The 23,259-nt window shown below is 33.6% G+C and overlaps 1 protein-coding gene across 17 annotated transcripts in view; it reads right to left on the bottom strand.

The window, feature by feature from the left end:
* CCDC91 (coiled-coil domain containing 91) overlaps positions 1-23,259 on the bottom strand; it is a 375,497-nt gene that overhangs the window by 275,325 nt on the left and 76,913 nt on the right. The window contains exon 1 of one of the 17 annotated variants that reach the window (XM_021922145.2): positions 21,044-21,397. The exons of the other annotated variants lie outside the window; for them this stretch is intronic. The gene's annotated coding sequence lies outside the window, so the exon portion shown is untranslated. Of the gene's footprint in view, positions 1-21,043; positions 21,398-23,259 lie in introns of those variants that run through there. 17 annotated transcript variants of the gene reach the window in all.

Raw genomic sequence — 23,259 nt, 5'->3', positions numbered from 1 at the left:
TGTGCTAGTTTTTCTTCAGTTGCAGATTTTATGTCTTATTCTCTGAATGGGCTTCTTCTGTTCTTACTATTTTGTATCTATATGCCCAAGACACTCTTGCTGTTAATCTTTTTATAATGTACATTAATAATCTTTGACTTAATCACTATGTATTTTGAAATTAAAATCTTCTTTCTTTTCTTTGCCTGTTATTTAAATCATAAAATAGAAACATTTACAAAAAAGCCTTTTAGCACCTTATTGACAGGTATCAGTAGATTACAAATATATAATTTGCCAGAAGCTGACTCAGCATCCTAAAAGGAAATAAACAGCCCCATAATAATTTCCAGAGTACACACAAAATAAGTATCATTGTATATAAACAGAATTATTCACTTTAGAGGTTTGAAGGGTACTTTGCCCAAGTTTACATCTACAATTTGAGAAGCATTAAGTACTATCCAAATAGAGTACTCTATTTAAGTATTAACAAAGGCAATGTACATCTACCTGACCATTTATATACGACATTCTTGTGACTTTTATAAATTTGATACTCATAATAGTTTCAACAGCAGAAGACCAGCCTATTTCATATTAATATGGTGAAAATACTATTTATTTTTAAAAATCTAGTCATCACATCAACATATACTTAGAGATAGATACCTAAACACGTGTGCCATCAACCAATAACAGGGACTCAAAAGCAAAATTTGAACCTACTAAAGACTATAACTCTCATCAATGGTAGGTGTCATTATCTCCTCTTTTCAAGCAGGTTAAAAGAAATAACAGCTATTAGACACCTAAACTCTTAAATGACCTCCAAGAAATTTTATATGCCCAAATTTACAAGAAATATATAGTTTAAATAAAGTTCTATTGTTATTATATCCATTAAAGTTAATCAGCCATAAAGGTGAAATATATTGAAAATGGTAGATTTTCATTTGTATTAGGTTGTTGCAAAAGGAACTGCGGTTTTTGCATTGTTGGAATTCGCTGTTTGATGTTAGAACACATTCTTAAATTAATGTGGTTATGTCATACACCATTTAAATGGGCATTTATCACTTTATGTTCTTTTGCTGATGACATATTACTTGCTGTTTATTTTATGTTTATTTTAGACCACAGAAATGATGTTAGACAAAAAGAAAATATGAGCAATTTTCTTATTTTAGTTCAAAATGGGTCGTAAAGCAACAGAGACAACTCGCAACATCAACAACGCATTTGGCCCAAGAACTGCTAATAAACGTACAGTGCATTGGTGGTTCAAGAAGTTTTGCAAAGGAGATAAGAGCCTTGAAGATGAAGATCACAGTGGCTGGCCATTGGAAGTTGACAACAACCAATTGAGAGCAACCATCAAATCTCATCCTCTTACAACTACACAAGAGGTTGCCAAAGAACTCAACATTGACCATTCTCAGTCATTTAGCATTTGAAGCAAAGTGGAAAGGTGAAAAAGCTCAATAAGTGTGTGCTTCATGAGCTGAGCGAAAACCAAAAAAACCATCATTTGATGTGTTGTCTTCTCTTATTCTATGCAACAACAATCATTTCTCAATCAGATTGTGACATGCAACAAAAAGTGGATATTATGACAACTGGCAATTACCAGCTCAGTAGGTAGACTGAAAAGAAGCTCCAAAGTACTTCCCAAAGCCAAACTTGCACCAAAAAAAGGTCATGGTCACTGGTTGGTGGTCTGCTGCTGGTATGATCCACAACAGCCTTCTGAATTCCAGTAAAACCATTACATCTGAGAAGTAAGCTTGGCAAATTGATGAGATGCACTGAAAACTACAATGCCTGCAGCCAGCATTGGTCAACAGAAAGGGCCCAATTCTTGTCCATGACAATGCCTGATCACATGTTGCACAACCAATGCTTCAAAGATTGAACGAATTGAGCCATGAAGTTTTGTCTCATCTGCCATATTGACCTGATCTCTCGCCAATCAACTACAACTTTTTCAAGCACCTCAACAACTTTTTCAGGGAAAACATTTCTACAACCAGCAGGGTGCAGAAAATGCTTTCCAAGAGGTTACTGAATGCTGAAGCATGGATTTTTATACTACAGGAATAAACAACCTTGTTTCTTGTTGGTAAAAATGTGTTGATTGTAATGGTTCCTAATTTGCTTAATAAAGATGTGTTCAAGCCTAGTTATAATGATTTAAAATTCATGGTCCAAAACAGAAATTACTTTTGCATCAACCTAATATTTTTTCAAAGTAAGAAAACTAGGGATAGAGTGGTGAGGAAATGCCTTCACATAAAGAATGTTTTGCCACAAGAGTACAGTAAAATACCAAAGTTATACCTCTTGATGAACATAAAAAACTAAAATATATAAAAACTAAATATTTTAACAAAAAATACCAACGCTAAAATACAGTATACTTTTAAAAAACATATGAGTTGGGTATGAAGCCTCACAAACTAATCTTTAAGGTTAATATCAATCAGAAATTTAGAATACTTAACATTTAACTCCTTAAAAAGTGATAATTTAACTGTAATACGATCCTACATCTACAATGAACAAAATATAAAAAACAATTGGCTCCTATTGCATTAATGAAAGCTTTATTTGGACTAGCCACTACAAAAACACACTTAAGTACACAGACCAGTGACACTATTATAAGGCAACTACACAAACAAGTCTGCATAATGACCAGCTAACATCATGATGACAGAATCAAATCCACACATTTCAATACTAAGCTTGAATGTAAGTGGACTAAATGCCTTAATTAAAAGGCACAGAGTGGTGAGTTGGATAAAGAACAAAGACCTAATGGTATGCTGCCTTCAAGAGCCCCATCTCACATGCAATGACACCTACAGGCTCAAAATAAAGGGATGGAGAAAACTCTAACAAGCACAAGGAAATCAGAAAAAAAGCAGGGAGTACAGTCCTTATTTCAGAAAAAAACAGACTTCAAACCAACAGAGATCCAAAAAGACAAGTAACAGCATTACATAATGGCAAAGGGCTCAATTCAATAAGAAGATCTATCCTAAACATATATGCAACCAACACAGGAGCACCCAGATTCATAAAGCAAGGTCATGGAGACCTTCAAAGAGTCTTAGACTCCCACACAGTAATGGTGGGAGACTTCAAAACCCCACTGACAGAAATAGAGCATCAAAGCAAAAAAAATAATTAAGATATTCAGGACCTAAACTCAGCACTGGATCAAATGGACCTGATAAGACAACTACAGAACTCTCCACCCAAAAAGAGCAGAATACACATTCTTCTCATTGCTACAAGGCATGTATTCTAAAATTGACCACACAATCAAACATAGGACGCTCCTCAACAAATGCAAAAGAACTGAAATCATAACAAACATTCTCTCAGATGAGAGTGCAATAAAAATAGAATTCAAAACTAAGAAAATAGCTCAAAACCATTCAATTATGTGAAAATTGAATAATCTGCTCCTGAATAACTTTGGGTAAATAATGAAGATAAGGCAGAAATTAAGAAGTTCTTTGAAACGAATGAGAACAAAGATACAACATACCAGAATCCCTGGGACACAGCTAAGACAGTGTTAAAAGGGAAATTTATGGCACTAAATGTCCACACAAAGAAGTTAGAAAGATCTCAATTTAACAACCTAACATCACAATTAAGAGAACTAGAAAACCAAGAGCAAACCCACCCCCAAGCTAGTAGAAGACAAGAAATAACCAAAATTAGAGCCAAACTCAAGGAGACTGGGACAAAATACATTCATTCATTCATTCATTCATTCATTCATTCATTCAAAAGATCAATGAATCCAGCAGTTGGCTTTTTGAAAAAATTCATAAAATAGACCACTAGCTAGACAAATAAAGAAGAAAAAAGTAATGATCCAAGTAAACACAATTAGAAACAATAAAGGGGATATTATCACTGACCACACAGAAATACAAAGAACCATCAGAGAATATTATGAACACCTCCATGCATGCAAACTAGAAAATCTACAAGAAATGGATAAATTCTTGGACATATACACCCTCCCATGTCTGAACCAGCAAGACATTAAATTCCTGAACAGATCAATAACAAGCTCCCAAACTGAATCAATAATAAGTAGCCTACCAACTAATAAAAGCCCAGGACTAGACATATCCACATCTGAACTCTACCAGATACACAGAGAACAACTGGTACCATTCCTACTGAAACTATTCCAAAAAACTGAGAAAGAGGGACTCTGCCCTAAGTCATTCTATGAGGTCAACATCACCCTGATACTAAAACATCACCCTGATAGACACACAACAAGAAATAATTATTTCATGCCAATATCCTTGATGAACATCAATGCAAAAACACCTCTGGCAAACCAAATCTAGCAGCACATCAAAAACCTTATCCACTACAATCAAGGAGGCTTTATTCCAAGGATGCAAGATTGGTTCAACATTCCCAATTAATAAATACGATTCATCACCTATACAGAACTAAAGACAAAAAACACATGATTATCTCAATAGATGCAAAAAAGGCTTTTGATAAAATTCAACATTCCTTCGTGTTAAAAACTCTCAATAAACTAGGTATCGAAAGAACATGCCTCAAAATAATGAGATACATGACAAACCCAAAGCCAACATCATACTGAATGGACAAAAGCTGAAAGCATTTCCTTTGAAAATCAGAAAAAAACAAGGATGCCCTTTCTCACCCCTCCTATTCAACACACTATTCGAAGTCCTGGACAGATCAATCAGGAAAGAGAAAGAAATGAAGTACATCCAAATAAAAAGAAAGGAAGCCAAACTATCCCTGCTTGCAGACAACATGATTCTATGTCTAGAACACCCCATTGTGTTCACCGAAAAGCTCCTTAAGCTGATAACTTCAATGAAGTCTTGGGATACAAAATATCAATATACAAAAATCACTAGCATTCCTATTACACCAACAACAGTCAAGCTGAGAGCAAAATTAGGAACATAATCCCATTCACAATTGCCACAAAAAGAATAAAATAACTAGGAACACAGCTAACCAAGGTGGTGAAAGACCTCTACAATGACAACTACAAAACACTGCTCGAAGAAATCAGAGATAACACAAATACATGGAAAAGCATTCCACACTCACGGATAGAATGAATCAATATCATTAAAATGGCCATATTGCCCAGAGTAATTCATACATTCAATGCTATTGCTATTCAACTACCAATGACATTCTTCACAGAACTAGAAAAAACTATTTGAAAATTCATATGGAACAAAAAAATTGCCAAAGCAATCCTAAGCAAAGAAAACAAAACTGGAGGCATTATGCTACTGACTTCAAATTATACTACAGGACTACAGTAACCAAAACAGCATGTTATTGGTACAAAAATACATCCATAGACCGATGGAACAGGAGAGAGACCCCAGAACTAAGGCCTCACACCTACAACCATCAAATTTTTTACAAAGCTGAAAGAAGCAAGCAATGGGGAAAGGACTCCCTATTCAATAAATAGTTCTGGGATAACTAGTGAGTCACATGCAGAAGACTGAAACTGGACCCCTTCCTTACACTATTTTCAAAAATTAACATAAGAATGGATTAAAGACTTAAACGCAAAACTCAAAACTATAAAATCTCTGGAAGACAACCTAGGCAATACCATTCTGGACAAAGGAACAGGCAAAGTGTTCACGACAAACATGCCAAAAGCTATTACTGCAACAAAAGCAAAAACTGACAAATGGGATCTAAATAAACTAAAGGGCTTCTGCACAGCAAAATAAAGTATTTATACAGTATACAGACAATCTACAGAATGGGAGAAAGTATTTGCAAACTAGGCATCTGACAAAGATCTGATATCCAACATCTATAAGGAACTTATACAAATTTACAAGAGAAAAACAGCCCCATTAAAAAATGAGCAAAGGACATGAACAGACACTTTTTAAAAGAAGACATACATGCAGTCAACAAGCATATGAAAAAAAGGTGAACATCACTGATCACTAGAGAAATGGAAATCAAAACCAGAATAAGATACTATTTCACACCAGTCATAATGGCTATTATTAAAAAGTCAAAAAAATAGATGCTGTCTAGGTTGCAGAGAAACAGAAACACTTATACACTGTTGGTGGTAGTATAAATTAGTTCAACCACTGTGGAAAGGCAGTGTGGCAATTCCTTAAAGAGCTAAAAACAGAACTACTATATGACCCAGCAGTCCCCCCATTACTGGGGATATAAATTGCTATATCATAAAGACACATGCAAGTGTATGTTCACTGCAGCATTTCACAATAGCAAAGCCATGGGATCAACCTAAATGGCCATCCGGATGGACTGGATTTTAAAAATGTGTTACATGTACACCATGGAATACTAGTAGTCATAAAAAGGAATGAGATCATTTCCTTTGCAGGAACATGGATGGAGCTGAGGACCATTATTACCCTTAGCAAACTAATGCTGAAACAGAAAGCCAAAAACTCTATGTTCTCACTTATAAGTGGGAGCTAAATGATGAGAACACATGGAGAGAAACAACAGACACTGGGGCCTACCAGAAGGTGGAGGATGGGAGGAGGAAGAAGATGAGGAAAAATAACTAATGGGCACTAGGGCGACAAAATAATTTGTACCACAAACCCCCATGGCACAGGTTTACTTATATAACTAACGTTCACATGTACCCTTGAACTTAAAATAAAAGTTTTTTTAAAAAGAAGCTTTATTTTAATGTCTATGAAGGTACAATTTAGATAAGAAAAAAAAAAAACTTCTATATTGGAAGTTTCAAATACCTTAAATACATATTTAGCTCTTTTTGTTGCCTTTAAGAGAACTCAAGCCACTTCTAAATATAAAGCAAACTGTAGAAAAAGAACTTGGATTTGAGAACTAGATTCACATCCCAGTTCTACATGAAAGCTCAGCGCTCCAGGGTAGACACTGAGCCTTAGGTTCCCCATTTAGAAAATGAGCAAAACAACATTATTTTTCTTTTAAAAGTTTTATGATAAATAATTATAATGATTGGGGAATTGTTTTATGAAGTAAAATTATCAGAATAATCATCAAATAGGTGATCAAAACATAGACATGCAAAGTCTCCCAAATAAAGGAGAGCTAGCTATTCCCAAGTCAGAAAGACTAAAATATAAAATATTAATATATCCAGTTAATATATTTAGACAAATAATAAGATCAATCAGAAAGACTGGTAAATCAGCCATAGAAACTTAAATAAAGGAAATTTAAATACAGAAACACAAGTAAACACTGGCAGGATTCATCTAAGTATTATCCAGAGAAAAGGGCACTTAAGCCAACATTTTAAATTTTACCAGTCCTATTGGCAAATTGCTGCAATATCATTAAACTCGATTTTATTTCATTCTCTTTACTCCAATTCCACACTCGTTACATACCTTTTAATCATAATATGACTTAACATTTGTTCTGCATGCAGCGAGAGAATGGACCTTGAGTATTCCAGTCTCTGGTACAGAAATTTCTCCTTGTAAATCAACTTAACATTCAGGCTTCATATTTAAGTTTCTTAAGCTTAGTTTGTCTCTGAGAGATGGATTTACTCTCAATATAGTGATAAAATGAGATTAGTGAGTCTGCAAGGTTCTGTTTCCAATCTCAAACAGGAGCAAATTTAACAAGAAAATAACTGTTCATCTCTAGAGCCCCTTCAGAGAAACTCTGAAAAACTTCTCACTTGGTTATGACATCCCAGTGTCTGCAAACGAGATAGCATACAGAAGAAACCTTAGATAACCAGTTCAATCCTCTCCATTTTCACATTTTACAATTAATGAGTTCTAAAAAAAATCAAATATTGCCTAAATTACCCTGTCAAGCATTAACATGTTAAGACTACAATGGACATTTTCTGATTCCAATTCCTAATAGCAGTGCTCTTTCCACCAACCCTCCATACTAGAATTCCATTTGGAGAACATTCCTCAAAAAACGTTGAGTTCATACAAAGAGAGTTATGTTTTACATAGTAAAAACCTTACTTCATTAGAATATATTTATAGGAGGAGACAGTTAATATATGCTATTTCAGAGGTGGTAGTCCAACAACTAGGCAAAAAAAGAAAGAATATATCTCAGAGTAAATAGCCCATCTTAATTTAAGAAGCACTGTTGACCATGAATACAATCATGCTACTTTCATCCCAACATATACAATTCATTAAACCTAAGCAATATCTGGGCATATTCAAGGAGATGGAGAAGGACTAGCTAACAATCACTATTTCTTTTTTTTTCTTTTTTTTTTTTTTTTTGAGACCTAGTTTCGCTCTTGTTGCCCAGGCTGGAGTACAGTGGGCGATCTTGGCTCACCGCAATTTCCGCCTCCCGGATTTAAGCAATTCTCCTGCCTCAGTCTTCCTGAGTACCTGGGAGTACAGGCATGCGCCATCACACCTGGCTAATTTTGTATTTTTAGTAGAGACGGGGTTTCCCCATGTTGGTCAGGCTAGTCTCGAACTCCTGACCTCAGATGATCCACCCACCTCAGCCTCCCAAAGTGCTGGGATTATAGGCATGAGCCACCACACCCGACCAACAATCACTATTTCTATAGATATGCATTAAATACAAAAAAGCATAATCACAAAGGGTAAAAGCAAAGGGTGCTAAACAGTCCAGAAAGCCTAATTTGCATTAGATTTCTTCAAAAGCTACCTGTGTGCACTAAAATTTTAGCAAGAAAACAAAGTTTACCAGTATTCCATATGACAACAAGTACATGCCTAGAAAACTCCTTTTTCCCAATAGTCCAATGGAAATAAACGACTCAATTTAAAAAAAAAAAAAAAAAAAAAAAGGCTGTATCATGAATGTTTACAATTAGAAAAAGTGCTATTCTTACATAAGAAAACACTTTACAAATTCCTGTTAAATATGCTACAAGAGAAATCTGATTTCAGAAGAACCAGACCATGTCAAACACACTTACTGCTGAAAAAGAATAGCATGCCTGGCAGAGACAGACTAACATAGCCCCCACTAAATTCATTACTAACACAGACTGTGCATCCCTAATCCAAAACCCTGAAATCTAAAATAATCCAAAATCTGAAACTTTTTGAGCATCCACACGATACCATAAATGGAAAATTCTGCACTTAACTCCACGTGACAGGCTGCAGTCAAAATTTCATTTCATATTTTAAAAATCTTTAAAATATTGTATAAAATTACATTCAGGCTATATGTATAAGCTATGCATAAAACACAAATTTCATGTTTACACTTGGGTCTCATCCCCAACAAATACTATATAAATGCAAATATTCCAAAATCCAAAAAACTCTATCATCCGCAATACTTCTAGTCTCAAACATTTTGGATAAGGGATACTCAACCTTTAAACAACCATTAACTTCCATGAAACAAAAAAATGTTCCACTGCTATACACCAATAATGACCCTGCTAGGAATCAAATCAAGCAAGAACTCAATCCCATTTACAATAGATACAAAAAAAGTAAAATACCTAAGAATATACTTAACCAAGGAAATGAAAGACCTATACAGGAACAACAAAAGACTGATGAAAGAAATCACAGATGATACAAACAAATGGAAAAACATACCATGTTCACGGATAGGAAGAATCAATATTATGAAAATGACCATGCTCCCCAAAGCAATCTACAGATATAATGCAATTCCTATCAAAATACCAACATCATCTTTCACAGAACTAAAAAAAAAATCCTAAAATTCATATGGAACCAAAAAAAAAAAGCTCAAAGAAACAAAGCAATCCTAAGCAAAAGGAAAAAATCTGAAGGTATCACATTACCTGACTTCAAATTATACTACAAGACTATAGTAACCAAAACAGCATAGAACTGTTATAAAAGTAGACACATAGGCCACAATAGAACAGAATGGAGAACCTAGAAATACAGCCAAATACCTACAACCAACTGATCTTTAACAAAGCAGACAAAAATATAAATTAGGGAAAGGACACCCTACTATTAAATAAATAGTACTGGGAAAATTGGATAACCACATGTAGAAGAATAAAACTGGATCGCTATCTCTCACCACATGCAAAAACTAAACCGAGATGGATTAAAGGCTTAAATCTAAGACCTGAAACCATAAAACTTCTAGGAGAAAACCTAAGAAAAACGCTTCTGGACATTGGCCTAGACAGAGAATTTATGACTAAGACCCCAAATGCAAATGCAATAAAAACAAAAATAAATAAATTGAACCTAATTAAACTACCTTTATGAAAATAGTATGAAGCTTTCTCAAGGAACTAAAAGTAGATCTACCATTTAATCCAGCAATCACACTAGAAGATATCTACCCAAATGAAAAGGAATCATTATATCAAAAAGACATCTGCAGGTGTATGTTTATCACAGCACAATTCACAAATGCAAAGACAAAGAATCAATCTAAGTGCCTATCAACCAACGAGTGCATAAAGAAAATGTGGTATATATACACCATGAAATACCACTCAGCCATATAAAAGAATGAAATACTGTCTTTTGCAACAACTTGGATGGAACTGGAGGCCATTATCTAAGTGAAGTAACTCAGGAACAAAAGAACAAATACCACACGTTCTACTTGTAAGTGGTAGCTAAGCGATGGGTATGCAAAAGCACACACAATGGTCAGCCTCTACAACAAATAGCATCATTATCCCCCAATGCTCCTTAAATCATCTTAATTAGATTTAACTTGGAGTAAAAAACATTTTTTGTATTGGTAGGGTGGTGGAAATTATCAAAGGTAAGAAAAATAAAATGCATTACCAACTTAATGGTAGTACGTGAGGCTCTATTTTATTCATTGTAAATATTCTGAGTAAAGTTCATTTTCATTATTTTAGTTATCATTTTTGTCTTTTACCTGTGATATATGTACATTTCTACCTTTAAGTTATGATATTCAGAAGGCTCCTTTATCTTTTAAAATATCTTTTCAATCAATATTTCAATTCAACAGTTTACAAGTCTTTTCTATACATGCACAGATAAGAGAAATAGGAATATTCTAACAGATTATCCCACTGTTAACATTAAATCCAGGGTACTATGGGATAAATCAAACCAAAAAAGTATGTCCTTTCAACAACATTGGTCAGCAAGTTTCTCAAAACTCACAAAACTGCAAAAACAGAAACAAGATCAAAAGACTGGGTTAAAATCACTCCCTTTTAATTATGTCAACTACTTTCTATACACTACTCTAACAACACTGTTGCTAATGGCAGACTAAGGAAAAATAATAATTATTATAGCAAAATCTATACTTAAATAGATTCGGAGACATATACATACACACAAAAGAAAATAAGAATACTGTGATAGCCTTTTGAAATGTCAACCTGGATAAGCTAATAATGAAACACTAATCTAGACGTTGCTGTGAAGGTATTTTGTATGTGATTAAAGTCCATAATAAGTTTACTTTAAGTAAGAGATTACCCTAGATAATTATGGACCTGATTCAATCTTTTGAAGGGTCTTCAAAGCAGAGTTGAGAGTTCCCTAGTAAAAGAGAAATTTTGTGTGTGGACTGCAGTTTCAACCTGTGCCTATGGGTTCCAACCTGCCCCTCCTGATGGACCGTCCTATGAATTTCAGGCTTGTCTAGTCAGCTCCATACTCATGTAAGCTAACTATTTATTAAAAAAAAAAATCTTAATATATACATCTCCTACTGGGTCTGCTTCTCTGGTTGAACCATGACTGATACAAATACCATGTCCATACAACAAATGATACTCAAATCTTTCCCAAAATTGCTTAATGAATAAAAACTTCCCAATTTATTAAGACCAAATAGCATTAAGACCAAATAGATTATTGCCAAAAAACATATCAATGCTTCAAACCCTTTCTAGAAAAATTAAGAGATAAATGAAGACATGCAGAGATGGAAAAAAATGGACAGTATAAGTCTCAAACAGAAAGCCATATTGCATAGGAGAGCTTTTTTTTTTTTTTTTTTTTTTTTTTTTTGAGAAAGAATCTCACTGTCACCAAAGACAGAATACAGTGGTGCAATCATAGCTGACTGCAGTCTCCAACTCCTAAGCTCAACTGATCATCTCACCTCAGTCTTAAAAGTAGCTGGGACTACAGGTAAGTAGCTGGGACTATACATGCATCCCACCATGCCTGGCTTTTTTTTTTTTTTTTAAGAAAGAAACACAGTCTCACTATATTGCACCGGCTGGTCTTGAGCTCCAGGCCCCAAGTGATCTTCCTGCCTCAGCCTCCTAAAGTGCTGAGATTACAAGTATGAGCCACTGCACAAGGCTGCACAGTATATCTTAATAAAAGGTTTAGTAATTCACTAATCGTTAATTAGCAATTATCTTTAATACAAGGGTATTTACAAAGGTGTGGAAACCATTTACCTATATGTTCTTCTAATCCAAGATCTAACACATCACCATTATAGACATATAGATTATAAAAAGAATTCTGTATTACATATTACTCATTCAACAGAAATGACAACTACAGTAAGATCAGTAATTACCTCACAGACAGAATGATTTTACAGCTAATGTCATGTTGTAAATACAGTATTTCAGACTGAATTAAACCATAAAACACATACTCAGATGGTAAATCCAAACATCAGAGATGTATACAGGGAAAAAAAAGTGAAAGGCCTATGAGAAACAGTTACAGAAGTAGAAGAATGGGAAGGTAATGTACAAAACTAACTTAATTGTTTTCTCTTCACAATAAAACATAAAAGATTTATTCAACTGCATAAGATTATTAAAAAGGTCTACTAAAATCTTCCAGTATTATCAAAATACAAGCATGACTGCTAGTTTAAATAGATGAAATATCAGAGAAAAGAACTGTGTACTTTCTGTTCTAGTCTGTTCACTGACTTTTATTTTATTATTATACTTTACATTCTAGGGTACATGTGCACAACATGCAGGTTTGTTACATATGTATACATGTGCCATGTTGGTGTGCTGCACCCATTAACTCGTCATTTACATTAGGTATATCTCCTAACGCTAACCCTCCCCACTCCCCACACCCCACGACAGGCCCCGGTGTGTGAAGTTCCAAAAGGTGACACCCTGCTCATATCAGAGTGCCTTTGAGACAAATTTTTTAAAAGAATCAAATATGTTTGGAGATATAATTCCATTTCCTCTGTTTATATTCTCAACTACTCGAATGAGGTAGATAAATATAATCTATATCTAAAACAGTAGATACATTATCATATTTTAGACCACACCTGACTACATAAACAAAAGTGTATGACTGAACACTTCATCGTATATATGCACAAAGAGATATTGCAAAGAAAATATATTCTTTTTTAATCTGTCCAGCACCATGCTTTACAGAAAGAAAAATAAAGTTTCTAGCATTTTTTCACATAATATTCTATTAATTCAACCAAAACTTATAATATGCTAGTACAAAAAAGGGTTTAGTGGAATAGACAAACTACTCTAGAAATTTCAAGTGGAAAGCTTTAAGATAGGGAAATTCCTGATTACAAAATCATAATTAAAAGTGCTGGAGGACCAAAAGTTGAGTCAGGAGAGTGAGGCGCGGGATCAGCAGCTCTCCATTTACTCTCCCACCGAAATGATCCAGAACCAGAAAGGAGCTGGTGTCTGCCTTCCCAGGGTCAGGAAATGCATGGTTTAATTCAGTGGAATATCCGTTTCATGCATCGAAATCTAGACCAGTGAGTCTTCACCTTAAGAATAGATTACTCTGAGAGTCTAAAAGAAGTTATGAACTTCTCTCCTAGGTAAGTCTATATACTTACACATGCATGACTTCTGTACTTAACTTGAGGGATCTCACAAGATGCTATTTCAAAGTTTTATTCAAGAGGATACAAATATAAACAAGACAGTTTCCCAATCCTAAAGCTCACATTCTAGAAAAGATACATAGACAAACTTTTATATCACATAAAAGATTTGGAATATTAAAATAAAAGTACAGTGAAGAAAAGGATTACATCATATTTATAAAAAAAAAAAGACTTCACAAAACTAATGATCCTAAGGTAAGCTTAATATATGACACAGAACTTGCAAGAGAGGGGAAAGGTAAGAAAAAGAGGAAAATGAGTATTTAAACAGCACCATATCAGGCATATATACACATTTAATCTTTAATAGTATATATTATCATTTTAATCATATATATACATAATTGTATATATGAATATATCTGTATATAGGTTATATAATATGTATGCATGTATATGTGCATATTCACACTTGATTTTCACAATACTTTTTTTAAGTAGATATTATTACCATTTTACAAATAAGGAAACAGGTACTTGAAAGGCTTATTAAGTTGACCAAGGTTACATAGCTGTTAATGATGAAGCCAGGATTCATATCCAAGTCTGCATAATTCTTACTAGGACTTTCCAGGCAAAGAGAACAACATATTAAAAGCTACAGAGTCATGAAACCACAGGATGTGTTTAGGGAACAGCAAGTACTTCAATATAATTGAAAAGTAAAGAGCTCAAAAGGAACATGATGATTACAGACACTCCAGTCCTAACTATACTGAATAAACAAAAAGACTTGAGAAAGACTAATACAGGTAGTTACCTGGCTTATGCTCCTAGATGAACAGTTACTTTTATTAAGTGAGAAAAGAAATAATAGTTCAAGTGTGAAACAGTAAAAGGTGAGATATGTTTTAGTGATGCTGACTTTAAGTTACATATCAAGGCAGGAAGGCTCCAAAGAAGGGTCAAGAATGATGGCATAAATTTGGGTATCTTCAATTAAAAGATTTCATCAAAGAGAAAATAGAAAAGGGTCAAGGACAAAACCCTAAAAACAACTGTTAAAAGGAAGGGAGAGAGAAGATAAGTAAAGAAGTCAAAAGGGGAGATCATAGTAGTAGGAAAGAACCAGGGGTATAAAGTGTCATGACTGACAACAGAAAAGAGACTAGCTAACAGCATAAAATGCCACAGATGAAACTAAACAGTAATTAATGAAAAAGAAAGGTCACTTCAACATTTGGGATTAGGCAGGCTAGAGGACTGACAGAAAAGCTCAGCAGAGAAAGAGACTTTTGAACTGGGCTATGAAGGAAGAGTGTGATCTGAACACGCAGAGATGGAGAAAATGTTTTAGCTGAATAGCACAACTAGAACAAAGAACCAGAGGTAGGAATAAATTGCAAATATGTGCCAGGAAGTACAAGTAATTTTCAGTTTTACTGTGCCACTAGTATGACAAGGGTAACAGTGAATGAAAGTCTACAGAGTCTGGCTACTACCAGATCATAATGGCCCTTGAAAGAGATACAAAAGAACTTAGGGTGGTTCTAAACTAACTACTATGTAAAGATGACTATATACAAATTATTTTGGAAACCATGTATAGAATGAATTACAAGGCAAAGAAACCAGTTAAATTAGTGTTATAACAGTCCAGATGAGATGTTAAATCTGACCTACTTGATCAAAGTGAAAAAAAGGAGGAAGGTTGATGCAAGAAATAGAAAAAATTTGACTACAGGTTGAGTACTCCTTACTCAAAATGCTTGAGACCAGAGATACTCAGATTTCAGAATATTTACCATCCCAAATTTGACAATCCCAAATCCAAAATTCTCTAATAAGCATTTCCTTTCAGCATCATGTAAGTTTCGGATTTTGGAGCATTTCACAGTTTGGATTTTTGGATTTGGGATGTTCAACCTATAATAGTACTTAACAAATGCAATTCTATTCAGTTTTTGCTAAAAGTTAAATAACTGAATTAGCTAAAAGGCAATATAAGTTTAAAATAAAGAGCATCTGATATACCAAAATGTTATTATCCTCATTAAAGAAAAAACCCAAACTGAAATTTAATTGAGGTACATGATGAGTATGAGAAATTCCCTTTGTGACAGTGTCATTTATAAATCTCTAAAATGTTCAATACTATGAAGAAGGTCAGTTTTGGGTGTATTCTTATAAAAAGATATTTGAACACAGGCTTTTCAGTTCTAAGATATTTGTTAATTTTAATATCTACTCTACATGATCTTACAGGGAAATATTTAACATTACTTACCAAACTTGTAAATATATCACTGTAAGTTATAAGCTTATGAAATATGGCTTTAATCAGCCTTTAGGAAAACTGGTAGCATATCTCTGAAATTTCACTTCCCGTAAGTCTTAGCGGGTAAGTAAAGCATAATTAAAAATTTAAAATCTAATACAAAAAGCTGAAATTTCTCTAAATTACACATATAACTGTATATAAACCTTTAAAAATATACATATAATTTTCAACAGATGAACACAGAGTTTATAGCATGGATCCTGTTACATTAGATTTTTTTGTGAGCCCACAAAAAATCTTAACTAATATTTACAATGGGAAAAACAATAAACAATTTTTCTAAAGTAAATGACCAGTTAAATTTCTATACTCTCAAACATAAAAAAATCACTGTCCTGTTATGAAAATGAAAAATCATTTGCTCCAAGATGTTGAAAGGCTGATTCAGACTCAAGAACCTAACAGTAATCAGCAATCTGAGTAAGGCATAAATTACAATCTACCACTCAGCCAAGATCTTTATCAATTTATAAGTTACACAGGGAACTGCACACTGTATATGATAGAAATAGGAAAATGTGAAACATTTTCCACCATTCACATAATTTATATCCTTCCCATTAAGAGAAATAAAATAGTTATTTTCATCATGCACTTGTGAAGTATGATTGCCTATTTATTTCACTTTACTGTAAGAGATTCCAGAAAACAAATATTTCTCTTTGGTTTACACCCAGTGAATCCAAAATGACATCAGGTTTAAGTTATAAACAGTATTATCATGACCAATAATAATTCCCTTTCTTTCTAAAGAAACATCACTCAAAAATTCTGAGAATCATATATATTACATGATTATATATACACAAACATACATACATACAATATTCAATTACATAAAGATGCCAAATGTCTTTAAAAATAATCAAGGAATATAAATTCACTAATTATTTACATAGGTCATGGATCTAAGAAAAAAGAATTTTTATACAAGCACAACTGACATCATTTCTAAGTAGGCCATAAGCATAAATTACAATAATGATTTACTCTGAAGTGCATTAAAGGCACAAATGTCTTAGCGGTAGAAACACACTAATATCAGATTCTAGTACATAAGATCCCCATATGCTTCCTTTTTCACATGAATAGTTTTTCACTTTTGAGAACATTACGGCATCAAATGGCAGAATATATTAATAAAGAGAGAAGCAGGAAGGAAAGAAAGAAAAAAAAAAAGCTACTTAACTAACTAGAGTTCCAGAAGGAGAAAGAGAATGGAGCAACAACAACATTGGTAAAAACAATGGCCAAGAATTTTCAGAAGTAATAAAACTTCCCATAATTAATTTGTTGAGCTTTTTGGGCTTATTAAATCTAAAGATTCAATCTATACATGCGGAAGCCCAATAAATTCTAATCAAAGAAAATAAGATATCCTTACTTAGTACATCACAGTAAAACTATAGAACACCAATTACATAGCATTAAGTCATAAAGTGATTCAGAAAGAAAAGAGCAATTATCTTCAATGGAACAACAACTAATGGAATCAACTAACTTCCCAAAAACAACTATGGAAATTAGAAGATGGTGGAGTAATATCTACATTGTGCAGAGCAAATAAATAAATGTCAATATAGAAACTAGAGGAATCTATCTAACAGAAATAAGCATTTTCAAACAAGCATAATACTGCTGATAATAATGTCTTGTGGTGTTATATATATAATATATATCTACACTTATATGTAATATATAGCTTATATTAAGTATGTATTTCATATGCATATACAATATTTATATATACACACATTTAAAATGCTACACAATAGCATAATAACAAAAGAGTAAATTAATACATTTCAAATGTTCCACATTCTTTGTATTTTTCAAGAGAAGGCTAAAGATACTAATTAGTTTCAGGTTTTAGTGAGTTAAGAATGCTTGTGAAAATTTCCAAGGATACCACCGAAAGAAAAGAAGCAGAGTACATAACTTCCAAACTAATAACTTTCTCTGGCCAAAAACCAATCAAATTAGAAAACAATCACAATAAAAAGCAACCAAATTAGAAAACAATAACAATAAAAACAACTGGGAAAGCCCCATACTTGGAAATTAGCAAATACTTTTAAAAATAACTCAAGTATCACTTCATCTGAAAATTGTAATTTAAAAATAAAATTGACAAGATACAGTTAAAGCAGTAATCAGAGGGGAAATTATAGTCTGGAACACTTCTGTCTGTCTGAAAAGAAAGGTTAAAAGTAATAAGATAAGCATAAAAAATTTTTTAAAATTAGGAAAAATATAATAAACATAATAAAATAGACAATAGAAAATAATGATCATAAAAGAGAAATCAATCAGAAAACAAATATAAAATTGAGAATGTAGCTACACTGCCAAAAGTTACCACTTGAAAACATGCTGTTTCCCTCTGTCTCTGCTGTAATGCTTTGGATAAGCCCTGCCTCCCTTACCATCATAGGCATTTGCCTTGCTAATCCTGATCTGGACTCAAACACTTCTGTATCTGATATTCTTCCTAGCTATAATGCAGTACCTACCTCCCTCTCTCTATCCCTTTATTATACGCTATTCTGGCACTCCATACCTCCCCTTAAAAGTGTATCCTAGTCATAATTAAACATCTGAACAATTATTTAATTTCTGTGTACCTTACTAGTTTGCAAGAGCCATGAAGGCAAACATCTTGTTTGTCTTGTTTGTTCCCGATTGTCTCCCCTGTGCTTGATATACAATAATTTGTTGAATGGGGGAGAAATCAAACAATAGAAGGTTGAAAGCAAACAGTATTACCTCCTAATGTCAAGCAGGATCATAACCAATGAGAATCTAGTTTTTCTTTTAAAAAATTAGAAGTAAATTTCACAAATTTAATCAAACATATTCCACTGAAGCAAAATACTTGTGTTTAGATTAATAAGACCAAGAGTTGAAATTGCTTTAAGGTTGCTCCTTTAGGAACCTAATGGATTGATGAGTAAATGTTTATTCGCATGTTTAATGAATAATTCTATCAGCAAATGTTTCCTTGAAATAAAAAAAATTAACATTGTGAACCTTTTAAGGGATGGAGGAAGAAAAGTAACAGTTGATTTACATAACTAAAGCATTTCTTAATAACCAAATTGTAATATTTGATTACAGTATTTTACCAACTCTGTACTGTCAGCCACATTGAATTAAAATTTCCTCCAAACCAGCTAAATCACCTTTTATCCACTTTTCTATAACCTCAGACTTGACAGATACAAAATGATCAAACTCTTCATATCTTTAGCAAACTTTCTATAGGATTAAGTTTAAGTAATAACTTCCCTATTGATTCACAGTTCTAAAGTATATCTATAAACATCTTTGTGTTCTAAGTACTTCAGAGGCAGTCTCTGTGATTTATTCTAAAATTACTTGGGAAGGTCCATTAACTAAAACAACCTATCTGAGGAGGTCCACAATAAAACTAGTCTTTAACACATTCACTCCAAAAAAACAAATCTAGAAGATTTTCCATTTCAATTTAAATGAAGGAAATTTTCATTAATGAATTATTATTATAAATTTAAAATTATTAAATTATTAAAGCATTATTAAAATGATTATCACCTCAGCAATGCTTTAATAAGAAAAAAATTAATGCATACTAGCTGCAAGCCAATATAACCATTTTGATACAAAAACCAGAATTGGGACTAAAAAAAAACTGTGATTAGGCACAATAGCAATACCCAAATCATGGAGGATTTTGTAACTGCAATTAGTTTGTAAAATTTATTCAGGCGATTCCTAATAACAGGTATAAATCTTTAGTACCCAATACAGAAATTACAACAAAATATTCAGAGGAATATCAAAAGTCAAAATTACAACCTACAAAATTATAATCAAATCATGTTTTACTGATATTCAGGAATCCACAACAAATGAAAAAATAAATCCTAAGCATTTCTACAGTTTAAAATCAAATGTCATAAACAGGCAACATCTACTGATCATTCACTGTGTCCCAGCCCTCTGTGGTGCCACTTAAAATAATGGAGTCATGGGTGGCAGGGCGGGTGGAGGGGAGCAGACAGTGAGAGTGGATGCAGGAAAAAAGAGCTGCTCAAGTCATCTAGGAAAGACATGATGGTGGCTTTGACTGAGATAGTGACCAGGGAGGTGGAGAGAACTGAAAAGATCCCCACTTGGAATGAACTCAGAAACTACAGAAATTGCTGATGGGGTGGGCTATGGAATAGATAATCACAAGGAGAGAATGGACACAAAAAGGTGTTGGAAGATTCCAGAATCTCAAGAAATCATGATACCCTCCCACTCCCCCATACCCCCTGCCACAAAGAGGAAGTACCACAAATACAGAAGAGAATACCACCAAGAATTAGAGACATCGTTTAAGAAGCTCAAATGCCCAACCTTTACAAAGAGGAAGGAAGTACATGAAAACTCAACCCGAGTAAGTACAAAGTATAAGTTCATTTAAAATACACATTAGCAACAACAGCATTCGTTAGGGGCATCAGTACAGAGACATCAAGCCAAGTGTGCATAGGGCAAATTTGTCAGAACCTCTGGTTATACTGGCCCTGTAAGTCTCATGTTCCTGTGAGTCTCTCAACCCTGCCTGGCCACTTGAAAATTCATAAAGCAGAAGCATTTACTGTTTCTAGCTACAACTAGGCCCAAGAGTCCAATACAAGAATCTCAGGGGTAAAGGGAGGGAGCAAGTGAGTGATGGAGGTTATTCTGTTTGATTCAGGTCCAGTCTTAGTCTGTGACCTCCATATCAGACACCTGAGGTCAGATTCAAAAATTTTTCTTAGTCTCATATTGCACTATTCATCCACAGTAGATTTTAGACGAAATCTACTCTCTCCTCCCTTCCCCATGCCATCCCTACTGAGTAAACAGGATGACGATTTCTACCCTTTGAAGATTCAGACATGGGGCTTGCTCTGAAGCAGTCCTGGGTATAGCTCTGTGGCCAAAATAATGGAGTCCTCATTCTAATGAACAAGAGGAATTCCAGAACCCAAGGGGAGACTGATATTCTAGACTTCATAGATTCTATGAAAATGTGGTGTTATAGAATCTAACATTATAGAACAGTCTGTCAGTTTAAGGCTTCCTACTGATCTCTTAAAGGTACTCTGAGGACAGTATAGATGATCACGAGATTCTTCCATGTTGTCATATGTAGCTATAGTTTGTTAATTTTCCAAGTGTATGGTGTTCTATTATATAAATATAATCCAGCCGGGTAGGGTGACTCACACCTGTAATCCTAGCACTTTGGGAGGCCGAGATGGGCAGATCATGAGGTCAGGAGATGGAGACCATCCTGGTTGACACAGTGAAACCCTGTCTCTACTAAACTACAAAACATTAGCCAGGCATGGTGGCACACACCTGTAGTCCCAGCTACTCAGGAGGCTGAGGCAGGAAAATCTCTTGAACCTGGGAGGTAGAGGTGCAGTGAGCCAAGACTGTGCCAGTGCACTGCAGCCTGGGCAACAGAGTGAGACTCTGTCTCAAAGAATAATAATTATTATCTTTATATAAGAATAAATTATATATTATATATAAATATATAATATAGTATAAATATAATATTATTATTATATATAACCCAAAATATTAAACTTTCTACTTCTGACGAATATTTGAGTTGTTTCTAGTTTGAGGCTATTATAAACAATGTTGCAATAAACGTTATTTTACATATTTAAAAAACACAACCATTTCAACAACCATGCTACTATGAATTTGCCCATGGTTAGCTAAAGACGACTTTCTTTTTCAATGTACTCATAAAATTATCACCTTCAACGTTGCCAACATTTTCTTATGTATGACCTTAGGTATATATGACCTCAAATATAAAATCTGACACTGTTCAGAGTTAAACAGCATGTTTTGTTCTATGTTTATATTAGTAAACTTAGTAAGTAAGCTGTTAATTTTAAATAATCTTTCAAGTCACAGAAACAAGACACATTATCATGCTAATTAAAATAGTTTTGCTGAAAATACAAGAATATTCACTACAGGTCTGTTTGCAACAGCAAGAATTAAAGTAAAAATAGCTAGTTACATTAGTAATAGTAATCCATGAAAAAGAGTACTATGCAACCACTAAAATGAATTTGGAAAATCTGTAAGTACTTCTACAGAAAGTTCTCCAAATTATTGTGGGAAAAAAAGCAGGGAGTATTACTATGTATATACAATACACTGTCATCTCTATTAAAAAAAATAGACACCACACAATTGTACATGCCTAGAAGACATTCGGATGGTTAAAAAATAATTTATAAAACTAGTTGCATCAGAAGTGAGACTAGAGAATTAAGATAAAAGAAAAATTTTCACTGTATATCTTTTGCATTATTTCCCTTTTCTTTCATACCCTTATACTATATATATGTATGTGTCTGTCTCTCAAAAACAATAAAAAGTATCTTTTCTGAGGCCAAAAAATGTAATTCAAGATGGACAGCTGATTAGAACTGTATACATTAGTGTAAGAATGGTAGGCAACATTCCTACTGTTACTGAGCCAAATAGAATCTAAGTTTTGTTTTATTTCCAGTTTTTTTTTTGGGGGGGGGGCAAACTTAGGATTATAATGATAAAGAGTCAGAGCACTATCTTCATATTATAGAAAAAATATTCATTCCCCAACCTTCATTTTTTAGCAGTATCAGAAAATCCCTATGGCACCATTTTTAAACTATTTTACTTTTCTCTAAATATATCCTAAAATATCCTAAAATGCATACCACAGTCTTTAAAAAGCAAATTCAGATTCAGATAGAAAAGACAAAGGTACTATAAAATACTGTAAGAAAAAGCAATGTGAACAGTAATTGATTGTTAAAAGATACCGAAAAAGACAAGGTTTCTCTTAAGAATTATAGTTCTTCACATTAATATTTGTGTTCTGTTTTTAGAACCACTGTCATTTATTAGATTAGTATTGTCAGTTATACCACACAGTTAAACCAAGCACCATAATTCACCTAGTAAAAGCTATTCATATTACAGATAACAACGACCATAAAATAAAATAATAAACTGAGAATTCAAAATCTCATAGAATTATTTAGATATCATCTAGTCCTTTAATTTATAGATTTGCT

The sequence above is a fragment of the Papio anubis genome, chromosome 9 (genome assembly GCF_008728515.1).
Source record: "Papio anubis isolate 15944 chromosome 9, Panubis1.0, whole genome shotgun sequence".
Classification (NCBI taxonomy): Eukaryota; Metazoa; Chordata; class Mammalia; order Primates; family Cercopithecidae; genus Papio; species Papio anubis.
The sequence above is the reverse complement of the archived record's forward strand: the minus strand, read 5'-3'. Positions and strand labels throughout refer to the sequence as shown.